Below are 19880 nucleotides of genomic sequence, written 5' to 3'. Positions count from 1 at the left end.
TTCACTTTATAAATATTACGTTTATGTTAATTAAAAAGTAATTTAGTTAAGACAAGAGTTTTCTAATTTTGAAATATTTATTATTTATATATTGATTTCTAAGTGAATATTGAAAAAAATACGTAAACATAAAATTCACGAAAGAAAAAATCGGCTGCTACTCATTTTTTGTCTAAAAAATAACATATTATTTCGAAAAACGTAATAAGCTGTTGGCCGTCTTTCCTAAGCCTTTCCAAATATAGCTTATGTTGGTAAGTCGAAGAATCGATTGCTTCAAAAGGCAGATTGGTTGGTTTTCTGAAATACTGTTGGTTCAGCATGAGAAGAAGACAGTTTGCTCAAGGTTGCTACAATAATCTAAACACGCTTTCACGGTTCAAATGTCGGTGTAGGGAAATGCGTGTGACTTATTGCTTTCGGTGAAACAGGAACATTATATAAAGAGTCTTCAAATCCAGGTGTTGTCAATGTTACAGAAAACATGTTTGATATTTATATATTTGAACAATATCTTTCTTTTGAACGTCAGATAGTTCGTGACTTACAAGTCTAACAAAAATAGAAATTTATTTTACGTTCCATGAATCATTTTTCATCTTATATCTAGTAGGATAACGTTTCCAAAGTTTCTTGGTCTTAAGAACTAAACTTCTTAACTAATATACTACAAACTAAAAACGATCAAATAACTCAGTATTAATTAAAATCAGTAGTCAAACATGGAATCGATTTTGTACTGTCTTATCTTATATGTGAAGTACAGTTTTGCAAATAAACAATAATTGACCAACAGTTACTAGCGGGAACAAATTTAAGATTTTTTTTATACGGACCCTAAGCTTGTTTTAAGGGTTAAGGTACTTACTCACTACAACGTCTTTTACGTTTTAGACATGTTTTTTTCTAATGCTTTGCATGAAGACCACATAAAATAGAGTCATGTTGTCTCTTAAATTAAAGTACAAAACCGAATAAAAGAAATAAAAATTACCTTTAATTTAATACCAAATTAACGTAAAGCTTGATCAATAAATCGATTTATCACTCGTCACTGAGCTATATTATGTTTTGGATATATGAAACGAATCCTACTTTTCATTTAGTAAATTAAACAGCTTGACTGCTGGATAATTAGAATTTATTTGTAGCATCAGTGCTGAATATATTTGAAATTCCACTATAAATATAGGGTTACTGTGTGAATATGAGACATACACTAGCATTACACATATTTATTTGATTTAGCTACGCTTTTCTAGATTAAAAAAAAAAAAGAGTTAAAACTGAAGAATCAAGTTTTCAACTAGAATTTTAATTTTCAGAGAGAGCATCAACAAAAACAAGGCTTACTAGAATAATGTGTACATAGTGTAAAGCAAGGCTTAACAGATTTATAGTGCCAGTATACACAATTTTCTTGAAAACAGGGTTTCATTTTTGAAAGTTATTACTTGAAAATGTTCTCAAGAAAACTTCCTAGCAAAATGAAAGTAGATGTGTTTGATATGTAACTTTATATAGTCGTGTAATTTATTCAAGAGGATAAGAAATTGGAGGATTCAAAATGTTCATAGCCTTTAACACTCCTACGAAAAGTGGGGCCTAATAGGCCCCAGAGCAACTTGAAAGGTTATTAATATTAGGCTAATAAATTTGTATTTAAATGAAATTGCCATTTCATTTGATGAAATGAATCAAATGAAATGGCAATTTCATTTCTTCACTTACTATCTTCTTCACTTTAGCAATTCACTTACTATCCGAATAGTTAAACAACTTTTTAACAAGGGGGTTTGTAAATCATATTTCGATATGCTTTATGGGCACAACACAAATAGCCCAATGTATAGCTCTGTGCTTAGTGATAAATAAAAAGCGTCTCTTTCGGGTTTTTATCAGTGAGAGAACAAATATTCTAATTACTTCTTCCAACAGAGATAACAAGGATTCTAATTACTACTTCCAACGGAGGGGTCAAGGATTCTAATTAGTATTTCCAACAGAGAAAACAAGGATTCCAATTAGTACTTCCAACAGAGGGAACAAGGATTTTAATTAGTATTTTCAATGGGTAGAAATATAATACAAATTTGTATTTTCAACAGAGAGATTAGGAATTCTAATTAGTACTTCCAATGAAGAGAACAATGATTCTAATTAGTACTTCCAATGGAGAGAACAATGATTCTAATTAGTACTTCCAACTGATAGAAAATGATTCTAATTAGTACTTCCAATAGAGAGAACAAGGATTTTAATTAGTATTTTCAATGGGTAGAAAAATAATTGAAATTTGTATTTCCAACAAGGAGAATAGGGATTCTAATTAGTACTTCCAATGGAAAGGACAATGTTTCTAATTAGTACTTTTAATAGAGAAAACAATGATTCTAATTAGTACTTCCAATGGAAAGAACAATGATTCTAATTAGTACTTCCAATGGAGAGAACAAAGATTCTAATTAGTACTTCCAATGGAAAGAACAATGATTCTAATTAGTACTTCCAATGGAGAGAACAATGATTCTAATTAGTACTTCCAATGGAGAGAACAATGATTCTAATTAGTACTTCCAATGGAGAGAACAATGATTCTAATTATTCTTTCTATTAATATTACACATACTCTGAAGTTTTATGGTAATGTTTATTGTTATGCGATTTTTAAAAAAAGGATCTTCTAGAAAGTCCATAACTTTTTGGTGATTTTTGTAAACTGAGAAAAATAAAATAAAATCGCAACTTTTAAGCACGCTTTCGTAAAGCTTATGAAATTTATCACTAAACAATTTCTTAACTTTGTTAAAATTGAAGAGAAATTCAACTGATGCTTTCCACATTTTCAATATCGATACTTTGTATTTACTAATAATGAGAAAAAGAGATATTGAATAGTATGGATTAGAACACCAAAAATTTGTTGATGCACTGAAAAACAACGAGTCTAATATTTGTGATAACAATTAAGTTAGTTTGTAGCTGATTTTCCCACAGCCTTCTTAGTTCGTTCACTTCCTAAAAATGGTGTTTCATAGGACTTTTTGTCTCCTTAAATTATTGCCCAAGAGGCATATCGTAAATACCAGAAGTGGTCAACTGGTCTAGATGGTAATAGGCAAAGGTTGTTTACAAATATATGCAGTACGAAAATCTTAAATATTATAGTGCTGATGTATTTGAAATCTGTAGGGAAAAATGTGACGAAAGAAAACAGTCAGAGGTCTTCCACAACCTTTGTCAAAACTATTTGGTCAATAAGTATGTTCAGTTCAGAGTAGATGTTATAAAGACTCAAGCTTGGGATTTTAGTTAGATTCAGTGTAATCTTTACTGTCAGGTGCACAAGATGTATTTCCGCAAGGTCCCCGAAAGTGTTCTGTTTCAAGGGTAAAAATAAAACCAAAGTTAAGAGTAACAAACATTTCTATTTCTTGCTTTTGAACTTGATATGTTATGCTAGGTTGTAGCCTAGAGAAATCACAAATCTTCTCGTGATTCATGGCATGTGCACGTTTCAACGAAGTCAGGATAGTACAAATTGCAACGTTAAACGTCCCTTATGTGACGTGATTTCAATGTCTACTAACTTATTGACAGACGGTTTGTTTGTTTTGAATTTTGCGCAAAGCTACTCGAGAACTATCTGCGCTAGCCGTCCCTAATTTAGCAGTGTAAGACTAGAGGGAATGCAACTAGTTATCACCACCCACCGCCGACTCTTGGGCTACTCTTTTACCAACGAATAGTGGGATTGACCGTAACTTTATAATGCCCTCACGGCTGAAAGGGCGAGCATGTTTGGAGCGACATGGATTCAAACCCTGACCCACAGATTACGAGCCGAGTACCTTAACCACCTGGCCATGCCGGGCCCTGACAGACGGAGAATACACTAATGTATTCTGCTTTCTTTCGGGTACGTAAATATATATGGTACATTCTGAATGTTTATATCTAATTATTTATAATTTTATATTGTGGGAAATTAATGATAATATAACATATTTTATAAGCACGTAAATCATTTTCGAGAGAGATGCGATTTTAATATGTGTGGTATTTTTCTTTTATGTTTGAAAATATACCTCTTATACATGTAGTTGAAAGTTTCCACTACTCATGACCATTTTAAAATATTAAAGTTATATTTTAGTTTTTAATATGTTCAATATCAAGTTTCTGTCGCAAAAAATAACAATATAAAACAACATGAATTCAGAAATATTGTGTAATCTAAATTATGCGTTCTCTTTTTATAATTAAAATATATAAATATTTTATAATAATAAGCACGAAGCCTAACTGGATTAGGTTTTACAACAGGTTAATTCCTATTGTTAATTCGTGCTAAACAGGAAGTATTAAAATATTGAGGATTACGATTTAGCTTCATGATTACATCCAGGTAAAATTCTAAATCTAAATATATTCACTAGAAAGTGTAAGACGTAATTAGACAAGGTCTAATGCAAGCTAGTACTGTAGAATTATAACAGACGATAAATTAGACGAGGCCGAATAAAGGCTGGTCATATATTATTATAATAGTTCTAGTTGGAGTACCCGTCACGTAAATTAATGAAAGGTTATCTTAGGACAACTTCCATACCAAATTTGGTGAAGATCGATCTAGAGAGGGCGAAGTAGTGGTAAGAAACGCAAAAATGTTCATCAAAACAATATAACACAAATTGCATTACTGAAAATTTGTATATAAACCCGCATGGACCCAATGAACCTCCATACCAATTTTTGTTTAATTTCCATCCACACCCTGCGAAGTAGTTACAGTATATCATGATATTATATTTGTATAAATAAAATAGATTAGACAAGGTCTCATATATAAACTGCTATACGGAAGGTAAGACATTCATACTAGTTGTATTTTATAACTGTGAACCATGGTGTCTGTCTATCCGAACGTTCGTCTGTCTCACATTTGAAAAGTGCAAACATTCACCTTTGAAATGACGACAGAACAGTCTTGAATAATGTTCACAAGCAGTATATTGTTCACTAAATTGTTGTGAATCAATTATACTATCATTCATATTTCAAAACGTGTCGTAACGTAAATAATAAAATTGTAGATTTACTGTATGTTATTTTTGAGTGACTGTTAGCGTGACTAAAATGTTCAATAATTAATTTTCACGATGAGCAGCACAAGTAGCTCAGAGAGTTAACTGTGAGTGAAACCATCAGAGCAACACAATTAACCTTAAAGTCTGTGAAATGATTTAAATTGATAGATTAACTTAATATTTTTTTGTCACTAGAGGGAAATGCTTTTTCTTGGATAGTTATAATATACAATAGATCAGACAAGGCTTAATACGCATTAGTAGTATATAGTTATAATATATGAGAGATTAGACAGGGACTAATACAGGCTATTTGTATATAATCATATGTGACAGAATAGGCAAGGCCTAGTACAGGCTAAAGTGTTATTTTTTATTCATGTGTTTCAAAGATCAAGCTTTGAATTTACGTTTTAATGACAATTTACCGAATTAATAACTATTTTTCTTTTTCACCTTGAAATATTAGGTATTCGTAGTTCTAGCTTTAAGCTGTCTTGAATGATTGAAGAGTGTTGTTAATAAACTTACAAAGTATTATTAGTCTTCTGAGAAGGTCAGATAATGTGTTCAATTAGAAAATATGCTAGACCAGATGTGGCATAGTAGTTAATGTGTCGGGCTGTGGATGGTTAGTCTAAGGTTGAACACGATCAGTATTTTCATACGTAAGCGCGATATAAAAATGACAGTCATTTTCATCCTTCAATTTACAAAGTTTTACAAAACAATGTTACATAGTTCAGAACTAGGGACTTCAATATCTTAACCATACAAGTTCTATTTAGCTCAAAATAACATAAAGTACTTTCCCTGTCAAAAATAGCACTCTTACAGTTGACATGCAAATAATCGATTTTCTTTATATTACAAAATAATAAAGATAGTGAAGACATAACTAAAGTTTCTGCAATAAGTATTCCTCAACGAGAATAGAGCTGAGAATTTTTGGGCTTTAAAATCCTTAAATTTACTGTTGAACCACGATGTCAGACTGATGCTGCTAACATGGACTCAGATCTGATAAGTCGAATTTGTTCTTAAAACTGTCTGAAGGTAACAAAAATGTCTTTTTGACTTTAAAGTAAATTATTGGAGACGATGCGCTAAAGATTTTTTGCCATTTTACAATCGTAAAGAGGCGCTGATTCAAGTGGTATTTAAAGAGTAAAAACGAAAGGATAAATTTGGAGTTGAATATGAGGATAATTATACTTTACTTTTCTCTTCTACGTATCTTAGTGAGTAATCAAAGTTTGGTTTTTCTACTTTCATCCCGAGTGACCAGAACACTGTAATTTACTAGAAGCTCGTAACAACAGTTCCAAATCATGTTCTGATATAAACTTCTCTTCAGTTCTAAGAATTTTTTACACTTTTTTTTTTCAGTTTGGTGAACAGAATTCCTGACGAGTACATTTTTCAAGTCTTACTTCTGTAATATAAGGCCGGCATGGCTAGGTGGTTAAGGCACTCGACTCATAACCTGAGGGTCGCGGGTTTGAATCCCCGTCATACCAAATATACTCGCCCTTTCAGCCCTTTTCTATGATTTAGCGAACTAACTGTTGTATGGTTTAGTTGTATTAACTGTTGTATGATTTAGTTGTATTAACTGTTTAATGAGTTAGTTGTATTAACTGTTGTATGATTTAGTTGTATTAACTGTTTAATGAGTTAGTTGTATTAACTGTTGTATGATTTAGTTGTATTAACTGTAGTGTGATTTAGTAATGTACTTCCTGAGTGTTTCCTAGATTTCTTTGTATTCAGAAACTCTTAGAAAAAGTACTGTTTCGTCAGTATTAGGCCTATTACGATTTTAAACTTTCCATTCTTTATCTAATCCTTTAGTGATTTTCAACAATTAGAGGAGTGTATATTAATATTAATTTAACTACATTAGGTTATAATATTCATTTCTTGAATTCAGTAAGTCCGGTATGGACATCATAAACACGACAGTTGTCGGACTTGTTTTGTATGTCCATTTGCTACAATAAAATAGCCCCCCGATACTACAACGGTAAGTCTACGGATTTACAACGCTAAACACAGGGGTTCAATTCTCCTCGGTGAGCTCAGCAGATAGCCTGATGTGGCTTTGCTATAAGAAAAACACACACACACATACAATAAAATTGTTATCTTGTGAACGCCTTTTACAAGCTATGGATTGAGCGAATCGCATAATCGGCTCTGGAAATGGCGAATATAGTGTAATTAGAGTACTGTTTTTTTACAATCTTCTAATTTTTAAAAGTCCCTAACTGACCAGATAAAAGAAGGAAGTGTTTAATAATAATCTAGGCCTAATAGTAATGTTTTATGATGGTTATAATTGTAACCATGTTTTGCCACTTTGTAAAATGCGTTTACACCATAATAAGTAAGGTTTCAGTCTAACTTTTCATTCGTTTTTTGTTATTAGAGATCAGGAATACACTCTACTGTATTGATTCAGAGTGAAAAACATCAAGATAGTGTCGTTTCTTTTAGATGGAATGTTTTCACCACAAAAAGTGTGTTGTTTTTTTACTTACAATTCCGCCGCCAATCAAACATTTCAAGATCGCAAAAAATAAACAACAACGTTTCCTGTTTTGTAATGACCAAACGTGATTTGTATGGAAGAGTCTTTTATGAGAAATAGAATATTTTTATGTGTTTAGTAAGACAACGAATACCATTATTGGTCAAAGAGATGCCATTCACACAGAAGCTCGAACTGATAGCTCAGAAGATAATCCTCAAAGAACGAAGAAACATAAAAAACCATCCAATTCCTCAAAAAAAGAGAAAAAAGAATACTATGATTCCAAAGGAAGTAGCTTGATTGGTTAGGAAACGAAACTGTTTGTTTGATTCTTACGTTACAAATAAAGAAAATACATTTCATGTTGTCGGAACAACTGATCTAGGATTTATTACAGAATGAAACCTGTAAAAGTTACACATTTAATAAAGAATAACCCAGATTAGATAAATCGGCTTTTAGTTTTTTAATTAGATTAAACATCCAAGGAAAACCTTACGTAACTTGGTCGGTAAAACAGTCCTGAGAATTAGTTTTCTTTTTATTAAATACAGTTTTGCAAAATTGTTTAAGAATGGCTATGAATGTTACATCGTTTGAATTCCTTTTTATATCAGAACTAACAAAATGTAGATAAAGTAAATGTACTTTTATTTCAGAAAAATTTAAAGGTAGACATCTTTCATCTTCCCTCTAGCAAGGATAAGTGTACATAAGCTGTTGTGTGGTTTTGCAAGAGAACAGAGTTAACCATTCAACATAGGATTACAAAAGTACCATTTAGGGAATATCAGAAACCGATGTTTAAAGGTTTCTTTATGTTCCAACAGTATCTAAGATAAATTCAATGAAACTGTTTGCAAATCTTGTTCATTAGTTTGTTGTAAAAAAAAATCTAAGATTTTATAAAACCAAAAGTTCTTGTAGTGAGTTCACTACAACAACAATGTTAAATAAATTGTTTTCCATCAAGAGATTTTGTACTGAGTTGAGTTTAATACTACAACAATGTTAAACAAACTCTCTATCTCGAAACGTTCTTGTACGTAGTATAATACTACAATAATATTAAGTAACTGCCTACCTCCAAATGTTTTTCTATTGAGTTTAATACTACAACAATGTTAAACAAACTGTGTACCTGTAAAAGTTCTTCTACTAAGTTTAATACTACAACAATGTTATACAAACTATCTTCCTCCAAAAGTCCTTGAACTTAGTTTAATACTACAACAATGTTATACAAACTATCTACCTCCAAAAGTCCTTGAATTTAGTTTAATACTACAACAATGTTATACAAACTATCTACCTCCAAAAGTCCTTGAACTTAGTTTATTACTACAACAATATTAAACAAACTGTCTACTTACAAAAGCTCTTGTACTGAGTTTAGAATAATAAAAATATTAAACAAACTGAAAACCTCAAGTTCTTGTACTGAGTTTACTACTATAACAGTGTTAAACAAACTGACAACCTCCAAAATTTCTTCTACTTAGTTTAATACTACAACAAAGTTAAACTAACTGTCTACCTCCAATTGTTCTTGTACTAAGTTTAATACTACAACAATGCTAAACAAACTGCTGACCTCCAAACGTTTTTCTGCTGAGTATAATACTACAAGAATGATAAACAAACTGTCTACCTCCATAAAGTTTTGAGTTTAATACTAGAACAATGGTAAATACACTGTTCACCTGCAAAAGCTCTTGTACTGAGATTAATACCACAACAATATTACACAAACTTTATACCTCGAATAGTTCTTGCACTGAGTTTACTACCACAACAATGTCAAATACCCTGTGTACCTAAAAAAAGTTCTTGTACTGACTTTAATACAAGAAGAATGTTAAATAAACTGTCTACCTCCAAAAAGCTCTGACTTTTATTCTGTAACAATGTTAAATACACTGTTTATCTGCAAAAGTTCTTGTACTGAGTTTAATATGATAATAATATTCAACAAACTGTCTACCTCCAATAGGTCTTCTACTGAGTTTAATACTACAACAATACTAAACAAACTGTGTACCTAGAAAAGTTCTTGTACTGGGTTTAATAATATAACAATATTAAATAAACTGTCTACCTCCAGGTTTTGTATTTACTGTAATAATACACAAGGTTTAAACAGACTGCCAACCTTCAAAAGTTTTGTTCTGAGTTTACTATTACAACAATATTAAACAAACTGTCTAACTAAAAACGTTTTTGGATGTACATCCAAAGATAAACGAACAGTAGACATTACAGAGATGTCCAGAAACAAAGATGGAACTACAGTAGACTTTACAGAGATGTCCAGAAAAAAAACAACATCGAGCTAAAGTAGACTTTATAGAGATGTCCAGAGAGAAAGATGGAGCAACAGTAGACTTTACAGAGATGTCCAGAGACAATGATGGAGCTAAAGTAGACTTTTCATAGATATCCAATAACAAAGATGGAGGTACTGTTGACTTTATAGAAATGTTCAGAAACAAAGATGGGGCTATAGTAATCTTTACAGAGATATCCAGAAAGAAAGATGGAGCTAAAGTAAACCTTTGAGAGATGTCCAACAACAAAAATGGAGCTATAGTAGACATTACAGAGAATTCCAAAAACTAAGATGGAGCTACAGTAAGCTTAACATAGTGTGACGACCTAATGTTGTGATTTAATCGGAGATACATCAGACTGTACAGAGATGTTCAGAAACAAAGATGAATCTACATTAGACTTAATAAAGATGTCCAGCAACAAAGATGCAGTTATAGTAGGCTAACAGAGATTTTCACAAAAATGGAGCTACAGTAGACCTTACAGAGACGTCTAGAAACAAAGGTGGAACTACAGTAGACTTTAAAGAGATGTCCAGAAACAAAGATGAAACCACAATGGATTTTACAAAAATGTCCAGCAACAAAGATGATGGTACAATAGGCTTTACAGAGATGTCGAGATTAAATGTGGAGCTACAGTTGACTTTATGGAGATGTCCCGTAACAAAGATGAAATTACAGTAGACTTTACAAAGATGCCCAGGAACAAAGATGTAGCGACATTAGACTTAAAGAGAGATGTTCAGTAACAACTCTGGAGGTGTAATACACTTTAAAGAGATATGCAGAAGAAAGATGAAGCTACAGCACACTTCACAGAGATATATTGGAAGAATGATGAAGGTAGAGTAAACTTTACCGAGATGTCTCGAAAAGAAGATGAAGGTGCAGTAGACTTTAAAAAGATGTCTAGAAAGAAAGATGGAGCTGGAGTAGTCTTTACAGAGATGTCCAGAAACAAAGGTGGGGGTACAGTAGACTTAAAGAGAGATGTTCAGTAAAAAGGATGGTGCTTTAGTGGACTTTAGAGAGATGTACAGAACAAAGATGGAACTACAATGTACCTAACAGAGATATCAAGAAACAAAGATGGCTCTACAGCAGACTTTACAGAGATGTCCAGAAACAAAGATGGAGCTACTGTATTCTTTACAAGACGTTCAGAAACAAAGATGGAACTATAGTACAATTTACGGAGATGTCCAGAAACAAAGATGGAGTTACTGTATTCTTTACAAGACGTTCAAAACAAAGATAGAACTATAGTACAATTTACGGAGATGTCCAGAAACAAAGATGGAGCTGCAATAGTTTTGACAGTGATTTCCAGAAACAAAGATGGAGCTACAATAGTATTTACAGTGATGCCCAGAAACAAAGATGGAGCTACTGTATAATTACAGAGATGTTCAGAAACAAAAATGGAGTTATAGTAGACTTTAGAGAGGTGTCCAGAAATAATGAAGGAGCTATAGTAGTCTTTAAAGAGATGTATAGAAACGAAGATGTAGCTAGAGTAGACTTTACAGAGATAACAAGAAACAAAGACGGAGTTATAGTAGACTTTACATACATCTAGAGAAACAAAGATTTAGCTTGAGTAGACTTTTTAGAGATGTTCAGCAACAAAGATAGAGCTATAGTAAACTTTAAAGAGATGACCAGAAACAGAGATGGAGCTACAATATATTTTACTAAGAACTCCAGAAATAAAGATGGAGCTAAAGTAAACCTTATACTGATGTCTAGAAATAAAGATGGAGCTATAGTAGACATTACAGAGATATACAGAAACAGCAATGTAGGTACAGTAGACTTCACGGAGATATTCATCAACAAAGATGGAGCTATAGCAGAATTTACAGAGATGTCCAGCAAAAAAGATGGATCTACATTAGACTTAAGAAAGATGTCAAGCAACAATGATTAAGCTATAGTAAACTTTACAGAGATGTCCAGAAAGAAAAATGGAGCTACAGTAGACCAAACAGAGATGTCCAGCAACAAAGATATAGCTACAGTAATCTTTACACAGATATCCAGCAAGAAAGATGGAGCTAAAGTAGACTTTACAGAGATGTCCTGAAACAAAGATGAAGCTACATCATATTTGACATAGATGTTTAGCAACCAAGATAGAGCTATAGTACACTTTAGAAAGATGACAAGAAACAGAGATTGAGCTACTGTAGTCTTTACAGAGATGTTCAGAAAAAAGACGGAGGTATAGTACACATTAGAGAGATGTCCAGAAACAATGTTGGAGCTATAATAGACTTTACAAAGATGTACAGAAACAAAGATAGAGCCACTGTGTCTTTACAAAGATGTCCAGAAACGAAGATGGAGCTACTGCATTTTTACAGAGATGTTCAGAAACAAAGACGGAGTTATAGTAGACTTTAGAGAAGTGTCCAGAAATAATGATGGAGCTACAGTAGTCTTTAAAGAGATGTCTAGAAACGAAGATGGAGCTACAGTAAACTTTACAGAGATGTTGAGCAACAAAGGTGGAGCTAAAGTAGACTTAAGAGAGATGTTGAGAAGCAAAAATGGAGCAACAGTAGGTTTCACAGATATGTCCAGAAACAAAGATATATCTTCAGCAGACATTGCAGAGATGTCCAGCAAAAAAGATGGAGCTTTAGTAGACTTACCAGAGATGTCTAGAAAGAAAAATGGAACTACAGTACACTTTACATAGATGTCCAGAAACAAAGATGGAGGTATAGTAGAATTTATAGGCATATCCAGAAACGAAAACGGATCTGCAGTAATATTTACAGAGACGTCCAGTCGTGAAGACGGAGGTACAGTAGACTAATAGAGATGCCCAGAATCGAAGATGGAGCTACACTTGACTTTCTAGTGATGTCTACAATCAAAAATGGAGTTATAGTAGACTTTACAGAGATATCCAGAAACTAAGTTGGAGTTACAATAGACTTTACAGAGATATTCAGTAACAAAGATGGAGTTACAATAGTCTTTACAGAGATATTCAGTAACAAAGATGGAGTTACAATAGTCTTTACAGAAATGTCCAGCAAAAAAGATGGATCTACAGTAGACTTTACAGAGATATCCAGAAACAACAATGGACGTACAGTAGACTTTACAGAGATGTCCAGCAAAAAAGATGGAGCTATAGTAGTCTTTAAAGAGATGTCTAGAAACGAAGATTGAGCTACAGTAGACTTTACAGAGATGTTGAGCAACAAAGTAGACTTAAAAGAGATGTTGAAAAGCAAAAATGGAGCAACAGTAGGTTTTGCAGATATGTCCAGCAACAAAGATATATCTTCAGCAGACATTGCAGAGATGGTGTTTCAGTTTACTTTCTAGAGATGTCTAGCATCAACGATGGAGCTATAGTAGACATTATGGCGATGTCCTGAAACAAATATAGATCTACAGTAGCCTTTACAGAGATATCCAGAAACAACAATGGACGTACAGTAGACTTTACAGAGATGTCCAGCAAAAAAAATGGATCTACAGTAGACTTTACAGAGATATCCAGAAACAACAATGGACGTACAGTAGACTTTACAGAGATGTCCAGCGAAAAAGATGGAGCTACAGTAGATTTTACCGAGATGTCCAGAAACAAAAATCGAGGTACAGTAGACTTTACAGAGATGTCCAGAAAAAAACAACATCGAGCTAAAGTAGACTTTATAGAGATGTCCAGAGACAATGATGGAGCTAAAGTAGACTTTTCATAGATATCCAATAACAAAGATGGAGGTACTGCTGACTTTATAGAAATGTTCAGAAGCAGAAATGGAGCTACTGTAGATTTACAGAAATGTCCAGAAACAAAGATGGAGCTATAGTAGACATTACAGAGATTTCCAGAAACTAAGATGGAGCTACAGTAAGCTTTACATAGCGTGACGACCTGATGTTGTGATTTTAATCGGAGATACATCAGACTATACAGAGATGTTCAGAAACAAAGATGAATCTACATTAGACTTAATAAAGATGTCCAGCAACAAAGATGCAGTTATAGTAAGCTAATCAGAGATTTACACAAAAATGGAGCTACAGTAGACCTTAGAGAGACGTCTAGGAACAAAGGTGGAACTACAGTAGACTTTACAGAGATGTCCAGAAACAAAGATGGAACTACAATGGATTTTACAAAAATGTCCAGCAACAATGATGATGGTACAATAGGCTTTACAGAGATGCCCAGGAACAAAGATGTAGCGACATTAGACTTAAAGAGAGATGTTCAGTAACAACTCTGGAGGTGTAATAGACATTACAGAGATAAGCAGGAAGAAAAATGGAGCTGCAGTAGACTTTACAGAGATATCTGGGAACAAATATGGATATACAGTAGAGTTTACCGAGATGTCTAGAAACGATGATGGAGGAAGAGTAGACTTTAAAGAGATCTCCAGAAAGAAAGCTGTAGCTATAGTAGACGTTACAGAGATGTCCTGGTAGAATAATTAAGGTACAGTAGACTTTTCTGAGATATCTAGAAACCAAGATGGAGGTGCAGTAGACTTTACAGAAATATCCAGGAACAAAAATGGATCTTTAGCAGTCTTTACAGAGATATCCAGCAAGAAAGATGTAGCTATAATAGACTTTACAGAGATGTCCGGAAACGAATATGGAGCTATAGTTGACATTAAAAAATAAATGGATAGAACTATAGTAGAGTATACAGAGGTGTACTGAAACAAAGATGGAGTTACAATAGACTTTAGAGTGATGTCCAGCGACAAAGATGGAGCTATGGTAGACTTTACAGAGACGTCCATTAAATAAAATGGAGCTATAGGAAACATTACAGAGATGTCTAGGAACAAAGATGGAGCTACAGCAGACAGTTTAGACATGTTCTGAGACAAAGATAGTGATACAATAGACATTGAAGAGGCTTTACAGAGATGTCCAGAAACAAATGGCTCTAGAGCAGACTCTGCAGAGATTTCTAGAAACAAGGATGGAGCTACAGCAGAATTTCTTAAATGCCAAGAAAAAAGATGGAGCTGCAGTAGTCTTAACAGAGATATCAAGAAAGAATGATTGAGCTATAGCAGACTTTACAGATATATCTATCATTAATGACAGAGGTACAATAGACTTTACGCAGATGTCGAACAATAAAGATGGATCTACAGTAGAGTTTACCGAGATGTCTAGAAACAAAGATGGAGGTACAGTAGACTTTACAGAGACGTCCAGAAACAAAAATCAAAGTACAGTAGACTTTACAGAGATGTCCAGAAACAAACATCGAGCCAAAGTAGACTTTACAGAGATGTCCAGAAATCAAGATGGAGAAACAGTTGACTTAAGAGAGTTGCCTAGAAACGATGAGGGAGCTACAGTTGACTTTATAGAAATGTCTAACATCAAAGATGGAGCTATAGTGGACTTTAGGGAGATGTCGAGAAAGAAAGATGGAGGTATTGTAGACTTTACAGATATGTCCTGAAACAAAGATGGATCTACAGCAGACTTTACAGAGATGTCCAGCAAAAAAGATGGAGCTATAGTAGATTTTACCGAGATGTCCAGAAACAAAAATCGAGGTACAGTAGACTTTACAGAGATGTCCAGAAAAAAAATATCGAGCTAAAGTAGACTTTATAGAGATGTCCAGAGAGAAAGATGGAGCTACAGTAGACTTTACAGAGATGTCCAGAGACAATGGTGGAACTAAAGTAGACTTTTCATAGATATCCAATGACAAAGATGGAGGTACTGCTGACTTTATAGAAATGTTCAGAAGCAGAAATGGAGCTACCTTAGATTTACAGAAATATCCAGAAGCAAAGATGGAGCTATAGTAGTCTTTACAGAGATGTCCAGAAAGAAAGATGGAGCTAAAGTAAACCTTTGAGAGATGTCCAACAACAAAGATGGAGCTATAGTAGACATTACAGAGATTTCCAGAAACTAAGATGGAGCCACAGTGAGCTTTACATAGCGTGACGACATAATGTTGTGATTTTAGTGTTTGGGTCGATAATCTTTTGTATGTTTACGCATATGTCGTAATAATTTTTTTATAATACCGAAGTAAAGGAATTTAACATGAAAACTGATAACAGTCATAGAATCTGTGATTCAGGGAGAATTCTTGAGTAGAATTTTGGATTTGTATGGAGAAAAATAATTTAAAAATATTAAGGTACACGTTTAGTGTTTAGAAACGGATGCTTTATATTGTGGATATTGTTATAGTAAATGTTTATATAATTTTTATAATATCTTATTATAAAAGAATGAATGTTTTAAAATTTTATTCGTTAATAATCTAAAAAGAACTTGTATCCATTTTTCATTTTGAAATAATAAAAAATATCATTGAGAAAATTTTGTTTTTTAAATGACCTAGGAGCTCTCGTTGCTTATTTAAATGATCCCTAAAAGGGGCGGAGAGAATTATTTTTGACAGCGTAGTCACGATAACGTTAAAACTTCAAAAATAATATCTCATGAAATAACATATTGGAGAACAAATATCCACACACCACCCTGTAAGTTTTTATTTTTAATAATAACTTATGTATTATGTATCGTTTTGTAAATCCATAAATATTATTTTCATTCAAGACATATATGGAACACCATCTTCTTTTGAAATAGTCCCTCTCCAACTTTACAATGCTAAAATCAGAGGTTCGATTTCCCTTGGTGGACTCAGGAGATAGCCCAACGTGGCTTTTCTGAAAGGAAAAACACACACGCACACAATCCTCTCCAACTCATAAAGGAAAGTTGTCTCAGGTTTATCGGTAGAATAAAAACCAACAATCAGTATCAAAATTTACATTTAAATTTATCGTAATGGAACAATGTACACAGGTAGAAATACGCATTACTTTTCGAAAAGAACTTATAGATTTAGATATCGACGCACAATAGTGTTATGTATTAGTGTTGTTATTAGACATTATGTTAGACCTATTTAATTTTGAAACACTATTTTCTTAATCTTGTATCTTAGGTGTTTTCAAGATAAAACTACTGTGTAATACTTGTATTAGAACCACACTAAAGTAGTAATATCCTAGGACTTGTTCCTCTCAACTCAGAGCTCTTAAGGGCAACTAGGATACAACAAGATACTAGCCAGAACATTGTTTATTTAAACTATCTGATACAACAACAGTTTTTACGTGGATATACGTCGCCTATTTTCCATGCATACTCATGTCATTCAAGTAGATGACAGTGATAGTTCTGGTTAGGCCAAAGAGAGTACGTTTTATTGATCATTGAACTGTTACAAGGTATTAAATTACCCAACTATTAAAACAAAATATTTCATAGCTTACTTTTTACCCTAAAAGTTGCCATGTTTTTCTTCCCATTAGCTTCATAACAAAATCAGTTGTCGGTAAACACTCTTGAGATCCATTGCAGACACTAAAAAATAATGGAGTAAACCCAACTTGTAGAGCAAACATACACCAGATAGGGTTGTCATGGAGAAACTTTGAGTCACTGAATAACCTACTTTTTCTAAAAACAAAAGTTTCACATCGCCTTTTTAGAATGGATCGTCAGAAGCACTAGAGAAGTTACCTCGGTATTTTAATGCTGAGATAAATAATCTATGACGTTGGTCAGGGTTAAGGGTTTCATTACCTTCGCAAAAGGGGTTTAAACTGTAATTATGTGAAAACTTGCTTCACATGAATAACTATGGAGTTCTTGAGTATGAATGTATTATTTGCATAACTTCGCTTTATACATCCTTCACTCCAGCTCCGAACTGGATTTCATGATTCGTGGATCCATGGATTTAATGATGACATGCTCATCCATCTAGTCTACGAGTGCTGTTCCAATAAATAATCTTGCAGGACATGATGGAATGTTTGGTACTAATAAGCTCTAATCACTAGATTTAGAATTGTTCCTAGAAAGTTCTGGATGACTGTTTCAGTTCTTGGTGGTATAATAGCAGTCCTCTTTATGGTAACCGGTTGTTCAACCTCTAGTGTTGTAATCATTATACAGTGCACAAGGTTAGGACCAGTGTTATTAAAACTGTCTAAATCATTAATACCTTCATTCATCAGGACAAACAAAGGTAGCTGTAGGACCAGTGTTATTAAAACTGTCCACATCATTAATACCTTCATTCATCAGGACAAACAAAGGTAGCTGTAGGACCAGTGTTATTAAAACTGTCCACATAAATAATACCTTCGTTTGTGGCCTGGTTTTGTTAATAATAAACTACTTATTTCAAATGGAGTACCCTGAAATGAACTCCGTTTTTATATTCAGCCAATTCCTTTATGTAAAGTGTCTGGTTAACTAGCTGATTGATGAGTTGCGGTTATGGCTATCATATTTTTGGGTTATTATTATATGTATTGGATCAATACGATATCGTCCATGTTTTTCACACTTATAGAATATATATTTTGTTGCCCTCCTTGTGTATACAGTTTCTGGCAATTTGTCTTTTTAAGACGCGCATGAAATACCAGCTACTGTGGTGTTCGCTATTTAGATTCTAAGTAATCAGTTATCTAATTAACCCTCGAGTTATTCTAGATTTTCATCAGAGGTAGTTAGTTTATGTTTCCATATCATTTGATCCCATGATCTTATAATTCCTGGATGGTGTTTCAAGTTGTTTTTCTCTACCTTAAATCCAGTCGCTAATTAAACAGCTTTTTTTGGTAAGCCAAGTCTGCATATCATTGTTTACTGTGAGTTTTATAAATTGGTCGTGTGACAATCAATCCATCATTTCACATGCAGTGTTTAGATAATATATTTAGGCAAATCTTTCACGGTCGTTAGCTATAACCTCGTAAGTCAGCTTTTATAATTTACTTTTGAATTTTTCTGTTCATGTTACACTGTTTGATGAAGTAACTATTCAAGTCTGGTAGTTGTCATGACTCTGTTGGAAGGTAGCTGAGCGTTGTTTAAGTAGATATTTTGAACAGTGCAGCACATATATATAGTTTTTTTTCACTGCTACTTCTATTCACCTTAGAAATTATTCTTGGATTCCAATTTTGCTCCTGAATAAAAAAGCTCCACCTTTAGAAAGCGCTCGAGTGTTATAAGGTTTTCATTCATAATTCAAACCGTGACTGATATACTTCTTATGGTTTCTTTCCAACATAATATATTTGGTTCTTGTAGACCGGATGAGTTTTCATATACCGTATTACACAGTTAATGATGTTTGAGACTGAAGTTACTGAGTTGATCAGAGAGATATATATATAGTTGGTTTGATCCTTGCACTTTCCAATTCAGTTTCCAAATGTTTTATTCTAGTATTGTAGCTCTTTTATATATAACTGATCCTCTTGTTTCACAGAGAATTGAATACGTTTAACTGAAATGATTGTGAATGCGAAAAATCAATAGTTAACGTGACAACTACGGATTGTATCAGAACTACATTTTCACATTATTTGGCATTTTGTACTTATTACGATTTTAATTAAAACTCATCAATTTTGGGAACGATGTGTAACAGCTTACAGTGTAAAATATTCATACACTTAGGTCATAGAAATGTTATTAAATCGGGAATTCAGAATTTCCAAGACAGAGATTTGTTTTGTTTGTTTGGTATTAAGCACAAAGCTACACAGTGGGCTACCTGTGCTCTGCCCACCTGGGGTATGGATACCCGGTTTCTAGCAGTGTGAGTCCGAAGACATATGTGCCACTGGAGGTCTTCGAGATGGGCATATATATTATACTTAATAGGACTGTAAAATTAAGGAATATAGGAAGATGCGAACCCGCGACCCTCGGTTTACGAGTCGAACGCCTTAACACACTTGGCCATGCCGGGCCGCAAATCTAATTCTTAAACTAGTTCCCTCAACTTCTATTCTCTCTTTCCATAATCTTTTTTAATTTTCTGTTTATTTCTTCTCATTTTCTGGGCCCGGCATG

The sequence above is a fragment of the Tachypleus tridentatus genome, chromosome 13 (genome assembly GCF_004210375.1).
Source record: "Tachypleus tridentatus isolate NWPU-2018 chromosome 13, ASM421037v1, whole genome shotgun sequence".
NCBI lineage: Eukaryota > Metazoa > Arthropoda > Merostomata > Xiphosura > Limulidae > Tachypleus > Tachypleus tridentatus.
Note: the sequence above shows the minus strand (reverse complement) of the source record.